Below are 4,548 nucleotides of genomic sequence, written 5' to 3' on the forward strand. Positions count from 1 at the left end.
TGACGTCGTTGCACTTTTTATTATTTTTAGCATTTACAGATGCACATTGTATCTGTGGATCTCTGCGTGGCCACACGGTGCCAGCGCAGACAGACATTCAGCTGGGAAGACGGTGGGGTGCAAAGAACGCCCTCAAGTGGGGATGTCGACGACATCCGCACAACCCTCGTGCCAGTCTGGGGTTCCCGACGCCCGCCTTGGGCCATGCGCTGAGGAAAGCATACTTGAATTTTCAATCACCCTTTCTAGCTGCCGGTGAATGTCCCTACCATGGTTTCCTACACCGTGCCCGACCCAACCGGCCGGGAGACGTAAGACTGTAGCCCGGCATTGACAGGAGGGAGTGGCGTCAGCTTTGCTGGGCTGAAGGAGTTGGCGCTGGCTTAAGAGGTAGATCTGGATTAAGGTAACTGGGAGGCAGCCGTTTCCCAAAGCGTAGGCATTTCTCGGTGTGGGCAACCGGGCAGCCTTCTCAAATCCTTCCGGTAGGGTGGTTGTGAACACGTACCTTCTGCGAGAATACGTTAGCAGGAGCAAAGCTTCCCCGGCAGGGGAGAGAATACTTCACTGCCTTAACACTGATTTCATCTCCAGGTGGTCAGATAGGTTTGACTGGAATAGCCTTCACGTCCTCTCTGCGAGCGTGGGTCTGGGGCATGTGGGACGCCATCCTACCCCACAGGAGAAGCCACGGTTCTCATGCACCACTTTTGAGCCAAACCAATAGCTAGCAAAGGGCTTGGGGCGCTTTGCACACGTGTAAAAAAAAAAAAAAAAAAAATCTTGCATCCTGCTGCAGTGTTTTCAAACCCGGGGGAGGCCGAGGCTGCCCGGGGGTTACCATAGACGTGGCAGGGCTGTGGGAGAACTCAGCAGCTTTTGGGGAGGTTGTGAATAGGTTCCTTGTACTTTGTCTTTCCACGTGTGACACCTGACCAGGCTGGGACTGTTCACTTGAGGGACTTCGCTTGTCATAAACTCGGGCCTGGCTCACCCCAAAAATCCCAGAGAGCATGAAGGGAGGAAAGGGAGAGACTAGATCTCATTACCTTTTTTTTTTTTTAATGATGATCTGCGTAGCTTGGAGTTCGTGGAGCGGCACTCCCAGGAGGTTCAGTTCCCCTGGCTGGGCAGAAGCGGGCTTAGAGGGCAGGAGATCATCCTGGGCGGGGAGCTTCTGGGCTTGCTCTTTGTGCATCCCTAAAGCAGGCGGACGCTGGTGTGGTGCCAGGGCGGAAAAGCCTCACTTCCTTGCTGGGATCCCTGTAGAGTGTTTCTTCGCCATTCTCCGCTGCGTCCTCTCCATGCCTTATCCCAACGAGCGTGTCTCGGAGGCACGGAGCTCTTGGCTCGCGTGCCCACCGGGAGACACATGCGCCCCCCTTCTTGTTCTGCAAAGCGCTTTCCTCGAGCCATACCATGGGCCAGGGCAGGAAGGGGACTGCTTGCCTCCCACAGGCGCGTGCCGGGGAGCTTCGCCCTCTCGTCCCCTCCTGCCAGAGGGAGGATGGGGACCGTGGCCACGTTCCACCCTTCTCTTTCCGAACTCCTCTGCTGCCAGTGGCTCCCAGAAGCCCGGTGTCTCTGGCACAGGCGTCCCCCTCTCTGCTGTAGGAAACCATGGTTTGGCGTCTTGGGAGGGGGAGAAAGGGGCACAGGTGCTCCCCGGGGAGCAGTCCTGCCTGCTGCAGATGGAGCCGGGCCCTGAGACACTTCTGTTGCTGCCCTCCCAAGCCCCACTAAGTGCCTGTCACCAGAACTCGATTCCTTCTGCATCTCCTGCCGTGTTTGGTCATTCCTCGCTGCCTCCGGTCAAGGAGCAGCTTGTAGTTGCAGCATATGTAAGTGTTTGCAGGGTGAGGGAGGGCGGGGGGGAAAAGGGGCCATCTCAACAGTTTTTGTTCTTAAATGTTTTTGGTTTTGTTTTTTTTTTTTTAAAGTGAATGTATTTGATTGTTTAGAAACTTTCCTGACCTTGTTTTTAAGTGGGTTGGTTTGAAAGCTATTTCACGGTGACCCACTACCGCTTCTCTCTGGAGATACGATGTTCTTTTAATCCTACGATGATGTGTTTGTAGGGGAGGACTGTCCCCCCACGGCATGCTGGTAATGCTCACTTGTACCAAGCCCTCTTGCACTATAATCGTACATTGGACTCTTCAAAAGGGCGAAGATGTGGGGTGGCTTTTTAAAAAAAAAAAAAAAAAAAAGGAAAATAAAGCAGGTTAACAGCAAGTCCTGTGCTTGAGGAAACCGCTGTCCCCAGGGAGCTCAGAGGTGACTAGGAGACACAAGCCAGACTGAGCCAACCATGCTGTGGTAGGAAGCAGGGCATTAAGCCTACCTGGGCAAACTCTCCTCTCCTCGCCAGAAGTCGTTAGCAGCTGGGAGACCCCAGGGGCACGAGGGGAGGGCTCTCGGGCCCGCGCGGCGGGGGGCACCCGGCGCTGTGCTGGCCTCCCCGATGTAGCTCTCCCACGGTGTGGCCCACCAATGTTGCGATGCAGTCTTCTGAGGTATCAAGTGAGATGATTATTATTTTTTTTTCAATAAAACATTGCACTGCTGCTGCATTGTTCTCCATGAATAGACGTATTTATTACCTCTTCCTGACAGCATCACTTGCATTTTCTTTTCCTTTACTTCTGTTGGGCACTCTTAGAATCATAGAATCATTAAGGTTGGAAAAGACCTCTAAGATCATCGAGTCCAACCGTCAACCCAACACCACCATGTCCACTAAACCATGTCCCTAAGTGCCTCATCTACACGTCTTTTAAATACCCCCAGGGATGGGGACTCCACCACTTCCCTGGGCAGCCTCTTCCAATGTTTAACCACTCTTTCAGTAAAGAAATTTTTCCTCACATCCAATCTAAACCTCCCCTGGCGCAACCTGAGGCCATTTCCTCTCGTCCTATCGCTTGTTACTTGGGAGAAGAGACCAACCCCCACCTCGCTACAGCCTCCTTTCAGGGAGTTGTAGAGAGCGATGAGGTCTCCCCTCAGCCTCCTTTTCTCCAGGCTAAACAACCTCAGTTCCCTCAGCCGCTCCTCAGCAGACTTGTTCTCCAGACCCCTCACCAGCCTCGTTGCCCTTCTCTGGACACGCTCCAGCACCTCGACGTCCTTCTTGTAGTGAGGGGCCCAAAACTGAACACAGTATTCAAGGTGCGGCCTCACCAGTGCCGAGTACAGGGGCACGATCACTTCCCTCTTGGTAGCCCTCCTCTCCTGTGAGAAGGCTCTGAGCCCTCCTTTGCAGGGACGATGCACGGTGTGGGATCTTACGGGACCTTCTCAATGCTTTGTGCTTTACAGCCATGGAAGGTTCAGCCCCACAGAATTTGGCCAAGGCATGGTGGCACCGATTTCTCTTCTCCCTGTGCCTGCACGTTACTGCTTCAAGCACCCTGGATAGCAGAATGGCTAAACCATCGATTACTTGGAACACAAAGATGTGAACCACCCCAAAACATGCTGTCACATGGTCCCCGTGTCTCTGGAATAGCATCTACAGCTGCTGCTGTAGGTGTCAAGCGTGCCTTCCCCAAGTGGAAGGGCACTGCGTACGCCTGTCTGCTGGCCAAGGCACACTGAGGGGCTTCAGCTCCAGCCAAAGTAACCACCAGCCGAATTCCTCGGCACACGCCGTGCTGGCAGCCATGCCTGCAGAGGAAGGTGGCAATGACAGGCCCAACCGTTGCTGCCTCGAGTGCCACCTTCCTCTGCACCTCTGTCCACTTACAGGGATCTTGCGTAGAAAGGAGAAGCACTGTGCCGCTTCTGTGGAATCAACCGCCAGGATCGTGAGGTTTTCCAGCGTGCAAATAGCTGCTGCTTATTTATTCTCAGTACAGAGAAAAGCATTAAAGGAGATGCCACCTATTAGCCAAACATAGCAGCTTTCACTGTATCTAGGCAGGGAGTGCACCTGCAGTGCGACTCCCGCTCTTAGAAACTGCTTCACGCTGGGATCTTTGTTGGGATGCTTTTTCTCCTTTCGTTTCCCAGCCTTAAACGTAGTATTTTTAGCATGAACTTTCATTTCTCATTCCCAGAAATTAGTCTTGGGACACTTGTGCTCCGAGAAGGAAGGCAAACCTCAAGCTTTCTTTCCCTGGCCCTTGGAAACGTGCATCTCCACCAGGCAGTTCCTTTAAAGGTTTGTATGCTAGGTGATTAACACTGACCAAGATCTATTTGAGTAGACGTTAAAAAAAAAAACGTTAATTCCCACGTATTCAACTAACTCCAGTATTTGTGAAGGACTGTGCTAAGCTAGACATCGGCGCCTGCGATACCACAAACACTTCCGTGCGCTCTCAGCCTGGCCACATCTGGTATTTAAGAGAAATCCGGGCCTCTCTGATGAAGACTGTTCTCCTCTCGCTCCTTTCTTTAGCTTTATCGCGCAGCCCCGCCCGCTCTTCAGTCTTGCCCGGGAAAGAGGGGAGGGGGGCAAGTCGCAGCAGCCCCTCTCCCCGCTGTACCCTCGCGAGGGGTGCCTCAGGACAAGGCTCCATCTTCGGAGCAAGGAGCCGCTTG

The sequence above is a fragment of the Aptenodytes forsteri genome, unplaced genomic scaffold, assembly GCF_000699145.1.
Source record: "Aptenodytes forsteri isolate BGI_AS27 unplaced genomic scaffold, ASM69914v1 Scaffold113, whole genome shotgun sequence".
In the NCBI taxonomy this organism is placed as follows: Eukaryota; Metazoa; Chordata; class Aves; order Sphenisciformes; family Spheniscidae; genus Aptenodytes; species Aptenodytes forsteri.